Source organism: Lepisosteus oculatus, unplaced genomic scaffold, assembly GCF_040954835.1.
Source record: "Lepisosteus oculatus isolate fLepOcu1 unplaced genomic scaffold, fLepOcu1.hap2 HAP2_SCAFFOLD_61, whole genome shotgun sequence".
Lineage (NCBI taxonomy): Eukaryota > Metazoa > Chordata > Actinopteri > Semionotiformes > Lepisosteidae > Lepisosteus > Lepisosteus oculatus.
The window spans coordinates 800,280-813,013 of record NW_027168160.1 but is presented as its reverse complement, the minus strand read 5'-3'; the positions used below and the strand labels follow the sequence as shown (position 1 = coordinate 813,013).

Below are 12,734 nucleotides of genomic sequence, written 5' to 3'. Positions count from 1 at the left end.
ATTTAACTCAAAGAAGGAGCTCAGATCACTGTGTTGGCATCACTGTACAGGTGTCCGGTGTGTTTTAGAACATATGTTAAAATCTTATTTACTAACTTCTAGACTTTTTACCCCCCATATCAGTCTGCAGGTGCACAGTGGTCTGTGGACACCCTCCTTGCTCTGTCGTAAAACAGGAAATAAAAAGCAACTGGTTTTGACTTTAATGCACTGAGACTGTGGAACTCACAGAACTCTCTTGTCAGAAAGGCAGCTTCTAACAGCTTTTAAGTGAAGACTAAGAACACTTTTCTATTTTATTAAAATAGATTATATATGTTTTGTTTAAATATATGTTATAAATGTTAAAACGACAGCTCGTATAAGCTTGTATTTTTACCTTTCGATCATTTTTAGAATTGCTTTGAGTTGCTTTTACCATGATAAACAGTACAAAATATGAGGTGTTGAACTTGTCTAAAGTTTTAAAGCGCTTTATGACGTAAAGTGTGATGACAGTCCTTGGCGGTCTATGTAACAATTCTTCTTGAAGTAGGTCATCGGGCCAACAGTATACAAACATTACAGCTCAAGTGCTTTTGTATCTGAACGCTTTTAGGTAAGTTATTTAGCAGCTGCGGTATTAATAATGATTTTAATGGCAAATTCAATTGCAGGTAAAATAAAAATGGCGGATAACTTTCTTTCTAGCTTCGTGAAGCGGTCGCGCTATATTATACATATATACCATAATAAGAAACATAATATGTACAGTAGAATTTTTCACTTTAAGCTGGCATTATCCAGAACCGGGTCAGGGCCCGGACCCGGACCGTGCAGTGTGGTCCGTCGGCCTTCTAAAGATGTTTAGGAGATCGAGGCGCCCTTGGATTTGATTAGAAACTTGCATAATTTCTTAACTTGACCCCATTATCTTAAAAAAAACGGCCAGGCCAAGACCAAAGCATGAAGGCTGCGAGGATCGGGGGACTCTCATTTTTGGTCACAGCGTACAGTAGTAGATCAGTAACCTCTGTTTATCGTGATAACCTTTAATTATTTTCCAGTACTTTTTTAAATGATAAAACACATTGTCTCGCCAGTTTTGCTAAAGATACGGTTTTAGTGTTTACGCATAAATTTGTAAGCCGTAGGTTTAAATCTCGTGGTCTTATTTTCTGCATTTTCATCGTAAGGGAAGGCGCTCGTTTGCGATTTACGCGCTGAATATTGTAAGCAGAGGAGCCTTAAGGCACAGCCTCGCCTTAACACCATCGTTTGCATTGTCATTGTCATCCAGAAAAGCAGTCGTAAGAAAATGAATCTGTGGCGGCTCCGAACATTAAAAAAAATATATCTAGACTGCAAATACATCCCAATCTTACTATCAACACGTTTTAAGACCCCTCTCCTTTCCACCGGTATACAAGCTAAGAGAGAAATATTGGAAATCCCATCTGAAGTAGCCCTCGTCTCACCTTCGGAGCTGTGAGCGATGGGGATCATAATTAAAAGGGGTACAGTTACTTTGAAAATGTGTATGTGATACTTAAATTTAAATAAAATAAAAAGATAAATTATATAACACAGACTGCTATCTATGTCCATGTGTTTAAGACGTATGAATCGGTTTTAAAACAGGCACACCCCTTCTCACAAATCCGACTGGAGTCTCAGTCCGTCGTCGCGATGAATTAGGAGCTCAGATGTAGGCTAAGTGATTGCAATTTACTTATTTAAAAGAACCACTTCAAATCAAAAGGGAGACATTTTGTAATGGTAGTTATCGTATTATAGTATACGATAACTGTATACGTAGTATACGTAATTGTAGATATTGTAACGCAACGGGGGCTCAGGCGGGCGCCCTTGCCCCATTTGGTCGGCCCCTGCACCCTCAGGGGCTCGAACCCGGGACTTCCGCGTCTCTCTGCAGCGACCCAGCCCCGTGAGCTAAAGAGAGATCTCTCCACAGCCCAGTAGCTGTGGTCCTGCTATCACAGGGAAGGGCTGTGACGTCACCCGCTCTGGTACGCCGGCTGTTACACACAGTGCTTGTCGGCCGTAAGCGTTACACTCTCCCCCGCTTAAATCGCCGTCCCCGGCGAAGGGCTATCCCGCCCCACTTCTGACACCAATGTAACGCAACGGGGGCTCAGGCGGGCGCCCTTGCCGCATCTGGTCGGCCCCATCCCGACTGGAGGCTCGAACCCGGGACTTCCGCGTCTCTCTGCAGTGACCTAGCCCCGTGAGCTAAAGAGAGATCTCTCTTTACCATCTCTTTACCGAGAGATGGAGGGCAGGTCCGGCGAAGGCCGAGGGACGCGGGCTTGCCGGAGCCGGGGGAACAAGAGGCAGCGGCGGCGGCGGCAGCGTCAGTCGCCGGGGCAGACCAGGCCTGCGAGCCGGGGAGCGAGCGTGCCGGATCCTGCCCCTGAGTCGGCCGGGGGGCCAGACAAGGCGGCGGCGGGGGCCGAGCGTTGCGTGGAAGCGAAGCGTGCCGTTGAGGACCTCTTCCAGCGGAGCTGCGAGGGCCTCGATCAGGACCAGCGGCAGCGGCTCCAGGAGCTACTCGCCCAGAACGAAGACCTCTTTGCGGCGAGGGATGAGGACTGCACCCGCACTGCCCTGGTCCAACACGAGATCAACACCGGCGACGCTCGGCCCATCCGCATCCCACCAGGACGCATGGTCCACGCCAAGCGGACCGCCGCCGAGGAAAAGATCCGGGAGATGGCCGCAGCGGGGGTGATTGAGCCCTCCGCGAGCTCGTGGTCGGCGCCAGCCGTTCTGGTTAAAAAAAAAGACGGCTCGTGGAGGTTCTGCGTCAACTACCGCAAGCTGAATGAGGTCACCCGGAAAGATTCCTACCCCCTGCCGAGGATAGATGACGCCCTGGACTACATCACCGGGTCGACCTGGTTCAGCTCCCTGGACCTCCGCTGCGGCTACTGGCAGGTACCGCTTGCTCCCGATGCTCGCCCGAAGACGGCCTTTTCCATCGGCCAGGGCCTCTGGCAGTTTACTGTCATGCCTTTTGGCCTGTGCAATGCCCCGGCGACGTTCGAGAGGCTGATGGAGAGGGTGCTGGCATCGGTCCCGCGGAACCAGTGCGTGTTATATCTGGACGATCTGCTGGTTCATGCACGGAGTTTCGACCAGGCCTTGACGAACCTCCAGGCGGTGCTGGCCTGCATCCGCCGTGCTGGCCTGAGGCTCAACCCCCGCAAGTGCGAGCTCCTGCGGCGGGAGGTGACCTTCCTGGGACATGTTGTTGGACCGTGAGGGGTGGCTACGGACCCAGGTAAGGTCGCCGCAGTGAGGGGCTGGCCGACTCCACGCACCGTCGCGGAGCTCCGCAGCTTTCTGGGGTTGGCCTCGTACTATCGGAGGTTCGTCCGGGACTTTGCCAGCATCGCCGCCCCGCTGCACCGCCTCACCGACAAGGGCCGCCGTTTTGACTGGGACTCGGGCTGTGAGACTGCCTTTGGCCGGTTGCGCGAAGCTCTGGTGGGGGCCCCCGTGCTGGCCTACCCCGACCCGCGGTTGCCGTATATTCTCGACACCGACGCGAGTGACTCGGGGGTGGGGGCGGTGTTGGCGCAGGAGGGGCCGGATGGGGAGCGCGTAGTGGCCTACTATAGTCGGGCTCTGACTAGGCCTGAGCGGAACTACTGCGTGACCCGTCGCGAGCTGCTGGCGGTGATGGCGGCGGTCCACCATTTCAGGCCGTACCTGTTCGGGACCCGGTTCCGGTTGAGGACCGACCATGTGTCCCTCACCTGGCTGCTCCACTTTAAGGAGCCAGAGGGACAGATGGCGCGATGGATAGAGATCCTGCAGGAGTACGACTTCACTGTCGTGCACCGTGCGGGGTCTCGCCATCTCAATGCCGACGCTCTCTCGCGGCGCCCCTGCGAGGCCGCGGACTGCCATCACTGCGCCCGGCGGGAGCAGCGTGAGGAGGCTGTCCGCACCGTGGCGGGGGTGAGCGCCGCGGCCACGGCCCGGGAGGGGCCGCTGGGGGTGGGCCTGCCAGACCTGGCGCAGCGTCAGGCAGCTGATCCTGACGTGGGCCCGGTGCTCCGCTGGAGGGCAGCAGGAGTGCGGCCTACACGAGAGGAGCTCGCCCCGCACCCGAAGTCCGTCAAGGCCCTCTGCGCCCTGTGGGAGGCCTTGGAGGTAAAGGACGGGGTGCTGCGCCGGGGGTGGCGGGTACCCTCCAGTGGCGAGGTACGGTGGCAGCTGGTGGTGCCTCGGTCGCTCCGCGGGGCGGTGCTCCGAGCGGTGCACGGCCAACCGGGTGTGGGGCACTTCGGCGGTAAAAAAACCCTGCAGCGTCTCCGAGGCCATTTTTATTGGGGTCTTTGCCACCGGGACGTGGAGCGGTACTGCCGAACGTGTGCGGTGTGCGTGGCGCAGAAGGGTCCCCCCGAGCGCTCTCGGGCCCCCCTCCAACAACACCAGGTGGGGGCTCCTATGGAGCGGGTGGGAGTGGACGTTTTGGGCCCGTTTCCGCGCACCGAGGCCGGGAACCGCTACGTCTTGGTGGCTATGGATTACTTTACGAAGTGGCCGGAGGCCTACGCCCTCCCGGACCAGAGTGCCCCCACGATGGCCGATGCACTGCTGGAGGGGATGTTTGCCAGGCTGGGGGTGCCGGAGGAGTTACACAGTGACCAGGGGCGTAACTTCGAGTCCCATGTCTTCGCCAGAGTGTGCCAGCGCCTGGGGATTACTAAGACCCGGACCACCCCGCTGCATCCCCAGAGCGACGGGTTGGTAGAGCGGTTTAATCGGACGCTCGCCACCCAGCTGGCCACCCTGGTGTCCCGGCACCAACGGGACTGGGACCGCCACCTCCCCCTTGCGCTCTGGGCGTATCGGACCGCGGTCCAGGAATCCACCGGGTGCACCCCGGCCTCGCTCATGCTGGGCCGGGAAATGCGAACACCGGTGGACCTGGTCTTCGGCCCGCCGCCCGGAGACGGGTCGGCACCGCCGGCTGGACCGGACTACGAGTGGGACCTGCGGCAGCGGATGCAGCGGGTGCACAGCTTTGCACGGACCCACCTGACACAGGCGGGGGTCCGGCAGAAGCGGTACTACGACCTGCGCTGCAGGGGGCCTGCCTTCCAGCCCGGGGACTCGGTTTGGGTGTACAACCCGCAGCGCCGCAAAGGCCTCAGTCCTAAGCTGGCGCCGTCGTGGGAGGGGCCCGCTGAGGTACTCGGGGTGGTGGGCGAGGTCTGCTACCGTGTCCGGTTGCGAACACGGGGGAGAGTGGTGGTCCTGCACCGAGACCGCCTGGCCCCCTACCGGGCCCGGGAGGAGGAGCCGTGTGGGGAGGCTCCAGAGGAGCAGCCGGGGCCGGAGCCGGCCGATAGTGGGGCGTCCGTGGATCGCCAGCCGTCACCGCGGCGCAGCGGCCGCTCACGCAGGGTTCCGCAGCAGTTGGCCGAATACGAGTACAGCCTGAGGGGGGTGTTCGACGTCGGCGAAACGCCAGACGCTTCAGGAGGGGGCAGTGTAATGCCCTCGCCTGGTGGTGAGGAGGAAGCGCCCCTAGGCGCTCGTAGTACCGCTGGGCATGCTGGGAGTGGTAGCCGGGAAGAGTCTGAGGGTCAGCACGATGACCAGCGGCTGACCCTACCTGTGTAAATAATGTCCTAGTAATTCTAGTGCCCTGTGTAGTCCTGTAAAAGTAGAGTGTGTTGTTAGGTAATTACCACCCTAAATGTGTGTACGTGTTCGTCAGTCTCCTCATGTGTGTGTAGATCCTGTGTTTGGTTTTGGTGTGGTTGTAAAATAAAGCCAGTGCTTGGTTAATCGCGTCTCCACTGTTCTTTAGTTCTGAAAAAGAACCTGCAAAACGCTACAATATACAGTACATAAAGGGTATGAATAGGTGTGAGCTTTTACTGTATATTTAATATTTTATCTGACCCACTTGTAGAAACCGCCTACTCAGATTTATTTAAGTGGTCTGCCACCATAAAGACAGAAAAATATAATGACACCCTGTTACATTAACTGTAAAATAAACGCCGTAACTGCGGCCATATGAAAATTTGGATAAAGATTATACAAACATCCTAAGGAGCTCTATGACATATGAGCGTCGTAATAATGGTTGGTGAGCTGACGTAACAGTGCTCCCTGAATTACGTGATCTGTATATACCCAAATACAGATATATCACATAGGGAGATGCAGTCAGGATCGTCAGCCAGCATGTCCTGGAGCAGTGTCCTTAGCTCCGTGCTTGTGGCTCTATTAACTTTCAGGGGGATGTGGAACTGCATCCAGGGGTTCTCATGCAGGGCCTCTCCAATAGGCCCTGACAGACATATGCTCCTGTATCGGAAACACACTTTAGTTCAATTCCAAAATATTTCTCATAGGACTGAAGGAACCTTTGCCTGTTAAGAGTTAACAATTAAGTCCTCAATAACTGTTTTACGGTTTTCCACACTCCTGGCTGGCCAAGGTCTCTTTAAGGTCTCTTAAGTGGAGGCGTAACTCATGTATCCTACATGTGATTTAGCAACATGAAAGGGAATAGCTTCTTATCAGATTATGGTCTTGGTTAACTGCCTAAGGCTGACCTAAATGCCTAACTTTCTGACTTTCTTTATACCTTACATGTTAAGAAGCTTCTTCTGACCAATCAGAAATGTATGCTTTATATATGAACTGTAACGAACAGTTCTTTCCGGACCCTATGCGGACGACACAGTCCCACGGAGTGGGGGAAACACTAGGGAAACGTCATGCAGGAAAACGGGGCTGAAGACAGGGGGGCGTGTCCAAGGTGCGCTGGTGCACGGGGAGGTGTGGCCGAGGCGAACAATCCGAGAGTAGTCCTTAGAGTATCCAAAACACACGAATAAGTCCAAAACCATGAGATCCATCAGAAGAAGGATTAAAAACCACGAAGGCCGGGTCGGAACCGGCGGACGGGGAACAGGAATGGGAACAGAGGTTAAAACCTTAACGGGACCAGGCGCTTCCAGGTCCCGGACTCGCACGATGCGGAAACCAGATGCAGAACCCGGATGAGCATCAGCGCCTGACTTTTAAGGTGGGCTAAGTAAAAGGGATCAGGTGCACAGAATGAAGTCTTTAGTGAAAGGGCTGGAGCACCCTAAAGGAGGGGGGACTATAATCGTGACATGAACATTTTGCTCATCAAAGTGAGTGCGAGACAAGGTTAACAGAAATTAGCCATGGCAGTAAATGACAGCATATTTTTTGGTTCTTAAATGGTCTCTACCTGGCACACCTGCAGTGCAAACTGACACACACTGTTTAGAGAAACAGCTACTCTATTACTAATATTAATGAAACATTTCTTATTCTATGGAACAAAAACAAACAGTAAAACTAAAACACAGATCTCTTAGCTTCCTATTTCATGAACCAGATGACTGAATGACCAAGCCTAACTAGTAGCCAGAACCCAGTTAACCCTCCGTAACGCAAACTTTAACCACACGACAGGAACTCCTTCAAACTGAGTGAAAATCATAAATGGATCCATAACTTTACATCAATTTACTATGTTGTGCCAATACCTGCATTTACATTTAGAACGAATGATGTCATAGAACCAGCATCACACCAGTTCCAGGTGTCTCCAAGGAGACAACAGAACTTCAGTTGTGTTTGCTAAAATACACACTTTGAAACATACTGTAACACTTAGTTAACATGTCTGGTTTAGTTGAAGAATCGGCTAAGGTAAGTTTCAGGTTTTAATGGTGGGATGGCACCTGTGCTTTTTTCCCCCAACCGCTAGAATATGATTCGCACCAAACCCAAAAGAAATACTGCACAGTTCAGGAACTTCATCAACCTAGCAACTGTAAAATAAGCTTACAAACAACTGAATTGAAATGCCAAAAAGTTCAGAGAAAGGCACAAACTATGTTTACTTGGGGTTTACAAAATTAAAGCTAACTAAAACTGTAATGATAAACAATCATGCTGCCAATGGACAGAGAAATATCATGTTTTTTGAATAATGTATTATTTGTTATAAAGGAACCCAGTATAAGGGAATCCCTTGCGATCCTGTCTGCAGAGATAAAGGTAAGTCTTTTTTTCTCTTTAGCTCTGTCACTCCAAGAAATATAATGAACATAAATATATTTGCCAATCTTTTCATAGTAATCCAAACAACTCTGCGTGTATCTGACATTTGTAATATTTATCTACCGCAGTATAACTCTTCTGGCAAGGCGATTGGTATTGTACCTTGAAAGAAAACTGATTGGAAATGTCATGTACTCTATGGTTTCTATTGATGTCAAGTGGCAAATGTTGACTGGTGATGTTATGTGAATCTTAGGAAATGGTCATTTTTCAATCGAGTCTATGTTTCTCAGAATTTGAGACAGAGAGGTCAATCTCTGCAATCCGAGCTGAGGGCATTTCTTGGAATGGAAAGGTAAGAGTAACGTGTTCTTTGATATTCTCTTAAGACTCTTCGCCAGATTTTACGATGAAAAATGTAAATAATAATAACAAACATTATTTTATATAGTGCCTTGAAAGGAGGCTTCTTTACAGAATGACAAAACCAACTACAATAAATAATACACAAGATATGCATGATGACAATACACAGTTAGAGGAGACAGTAGATGGTCATTGTCAGTGTATTCTGAAGGTAGTTTTCCAATTTTTTGGAACGGGGTAAAAGAGGCCACCTCTACTAGAATCTTTGTCCTAACCAAAAATGTAACAAAGTATAATAATAAGATTAAAAATAATAATAATAAACTTTATTTATAGAGCACCTTTCATACAAATAGTGCTTTGGTGCTTTAAAAACCAAGCATAAAAATAAAATATTAAAATTGAGAGATATACTTTCAGTTGTCAAGGAAAATACAGCAATACAGTAAAGCAACATACATGTCAATTAAATAAATAAAAATTAGGAAAGTCGTAATAAAATAAGAACAATTAAAGAGAACTAAAAAAAGAAACAGAAATAGAAAGAACAAAGAACCACTTTAACTAAAAGCAACATTTTCAAATGTTTTTTAAAACAATGTACCGAGCTTGACTGCCTAATAAAAAGTGGAAGTGAGTTTCATAATTTAGAAGCATAAAAACAAAAAGCAGCCTCTCCACTCTTTCTGCATTTCACATGTGGTATTTGCAGTAGGCCAGTATGTGCAGATCTAAGGTCACGTATAGGAACATATGAAGACAGACATTCAGTAAGGTACAGACGTGCTAGGTCGCTTAAAGCTTTAAAAACAAGTAAAAGAACTTTCAAATTTATCCTAGATAATACAGGTGACCAGTGAAGTTTTTTTCAAAACAGGAATGATATTCTCTTTCTTGTATTTGTTAGGATCTGTGCTACTGCATTTCGAACAAGTAGTAAGGGATTTATTGTTTTCTTGGGAAGCCCACAAAACAGAGCATTATAATCATATCCACATCAATGTGAGCAATGGAGAAGTCAAATTAACGTGTCTAAATATAATCTAGTTCTATCCCAGGGAAGAGGGCTGTTGCCTACACAGACGACAAGACACAAAACGCTCAACTGTGCAAAACACGCATAAGGACATCAGTCAGGAGGAACAAGGTAAAGTGTTTTTACTTCTTCACCATGGTCATGTAGTTTCACTCCAAGCACTGTCATATGAAATAACTGTGGAAACGACCTCCCCAACATTTTGGGTGTTTGCATTTTGCTTCAATGAATTTTAACCTTTTCTTTTAGACATTAAGAGGAAGGACACATTCACCCTTGGTAGAGATTCAGTTGTTCTATGAGATGTCAAGGTGAGAATTAACCACTTCAGGCATAAGTCAATCCACATGACCGGAAATGGGGCAATGAACAGGATATGGGGATTTTGCTAGTTATAAAGTACAATAATCATCATTAAATGATCTAAGACTACTGAAGTATAAGCTGTGTCCCTGACTGATTAATTAGCAAATTCATCTTCGTAGAGTGGAGCTACACTGAATATGGGGTGAGATAATGTAGGGAATGTTGGACTTGTAATAACTAATTGAAGGATAATAATAATCAACGAAAGTGCTTAAAAGTATCAACAAATGCCTTCAAAGTACTTGACACGTACTTTGCTTTCAAAAGTGAAACATAATTAATGCTTACTTAAGATTTCTCTTGACTTCTCAGGAGTATACTAACTCCAAGGACAAGTAACATCACAAACCATTATTTAAGTGCTGATGTTGGAGCTGCAATACCAAGACAAAAAATGATACAGGTAACACTGCTTTCAGATGTCTAAGAATTGCTAAAATAGTATGTTTACAGAGCATTCAGAGTCTCATAGAGAAAATAAGTTGAGAATATGACAAGTTCCTACCATCTCAAACACTGCCAATCTAAAACAAAAAGAAAATACTTGAACGCCTCCAGTAATCAAACACAAACCAGAACATATCAGTGCATGACAATGAAATGTAGTCACAAAATGATTCTACCCTTTCAAGTCCCAAAAAGGACCGAGGAACTTACCAGAGGCGATCCCTGGATTTCAAACACAGCACAATGTAGCCAATGTAGGGGAGAAGATCACAGAGAGCTCTTCTCAGATTGCTCAGAGTCAGCCCCAGGACCCTGTCCTGACTGAAGCAGACAAAGTGGTCAAACAGGTAGGTAGAAATGAGTAAGGAACAGAGAGTATGGTTATTCTTGCATTGTTTTGTTCGTCTGTCAAAGAAAAGAGTGCTTCTGACTTTTGTCAATGTTCATCTTTATTTTAGGAGAAGAACAAACGGTGGTATCACACTTTGCTCAAAAGTATGATACCATGTGTGTACAGCAGACATCACCAAACGAACAGGAGACACCTGAGTAGAGAACAAGAATATGAAAAGACTGATGTAAAAAAGCACCAGGAGAAATCCATTGAATATGCACAATCTCGTCCAGTATTTCAATGAAAAGTTTCAGTGTTGTTTTTAGTGTCCTCGTATTGCATACATTTAAAACAATGTGTCTTGTTTAATGAACAATTTCATTTACTTTAATAAAAAGTGTTGTTTACTGTAGTCCTAGCACGGATGCAATTGTTAGAAAAAACGTGAATGAAAAAGTGAATGTTTCATACAATATGGGTTTGTGTTAACCCACAAACCTAAGTGAAATGTTTGATTACATTTACAAGACATAACACATAGTTCAGTTGAGTGTGAAAGGGAACGACAGAGAAAGTCACAAAGAAAACATTGGTGAAGGACATGATGAATGTTTTTTCTTTAGCAATTTTTCAACAAGATGTCTTTCTATAGCGAGTTTCATTTGAGATAGTCTTTTCTTAGAAGTGCAAGAGTGGTATTCCCTACAACTTATTCCCCAATTTGATCATTCTCAGAAATTAGGAGACAGAAACCACACCTACTGTAATATTAGACCTTGTAACAAGGCAACTAGGTTTCAATGGCTCAAAAGGTGCATAAAGAGGCTCATGTATAATGACCTCCAGTGTCCCACAGGTTTCCCAAATCATTTCTTAAAGTATGGAAAAAGAGGAAATAAAGTGTCTACAGAAAGCGTATACCCCCTTGAACTTTGTTCAGTTTGTTGCGCCAGTGCCAGAGTTTCATGCAATTAAATGAGGACCTCTTTCTCACACCACATATGTTATACTTTCAATGGGAAAAAAGGAAATATTAGAATTGTATACATTTTAAAGCCATGTGTTCATATTTGGTAGAAGCCCTAACAACACCTAAAAAACACCTAACAACGGGTGCAGGACCGAATTAGGGCAGTACCCACTATTGATAAACATACAGAAAACAATATTAAAGTACTGGCTTTTATATTAGCCAGACACAGCTGGATGAGCTCTACCAGCCAGGACAGGAGGCTCTACTGTACACAGAGAGGGGAGGGAGGGGGGAACAAGCTGCCCAGCCGTGTGGAATGCTACAGAACCCTAAACAGACAAAACATACTACCCGAATATTTGACCAAGATATCCAGACACAGCTGGATGAGCTCCACCAGTCAGGACAGCCTAATAAGATACACTCCACAGACATTCACAACAGTGATATATCATAAACACTTGAATTACTTATCTAGTCTCTCGAAACAAAATTTCGAGAAAAAACACATTGCCCAACGTTAGAAACCACCTTGCATTACATTGCTTGAAAAACAGTTTATGTCGAAGGAATTATGGATCGGGAATTCTTCGAGGAAGTCGTGGTCACACAGCATGCCACCCCATATATCAGGGAGCACATTGGATCAAGGCACAGTCTCTTTCAAGACAACGATCCGAAACACACAGCAGCAAGGGCGAGGCTTATAGCAGAACGAGTGAACTGGGTGAAAACTCCAGCCGAATCTCCAGATTTAAATCCAATAGAGATGGTATGGCATTCGCTGAAAGACTATGTTTGGAAAACTGCTAAACCCAGCACAAAGCAAGAACTGATACTGATACAATGTCTGTTGATACTGATACTGTATGAGTAGGGCTGTTTCATCACTCCTTTTTTTTTGTTGCATACAGCAGTACTTCTTATGGTAGTACTTAAGTACAGTACAGTAGGTACTTACATTAGTACTTCTCACGTTAAAAAAGTTAGGTGTTAGCATAAACTATTAGTAATAAATAATATTAAACTTAGCACTGTAATAAATTATGCTAATATTAAATTCGATTCTGCTCTGAGAATGTAGGGGGAAGGAAAAATGCCAGTGGTCTTTCCACTGATGAACTTGTGCCTGATGA

General features: G+C 47.0%; 1 long non-coding RNA gene across 2 annotated transcripts; it reads left to right on the top strand.

The window, feature by feature from the left end:
* The first annotated feature begins 7,635 nt into the window (after positions 1 to 7,635).
* Positions 7,636 to 10,609, top strand: LOC138231805 (uncharacterized). 2 transcript variants are annotated; one of them, XR_011186805.1, is made up of 7 exons: positions 7,636 to 7,722; positions 8,026 to 8,073; positions 8,370 to 8,431; positions 9,490 to 9,589; positions 9,728 to 9,789; positions 10,157 to 10,247; positions 10,477 to 10,606. It is a non-coding gene; the product is annotated as an uncharacterized lncRNA (long non-coding RNA). The 2 variants fall into 2 exon arrangements; XR_011186806.1 differs by lacking the exon at positions 9,490 to 9,589 and having other exon boundaries at positions 10,477 to 10,609.
* Positions 10,610 to 12,734: the final 2,125 nt, after the last annotated feature.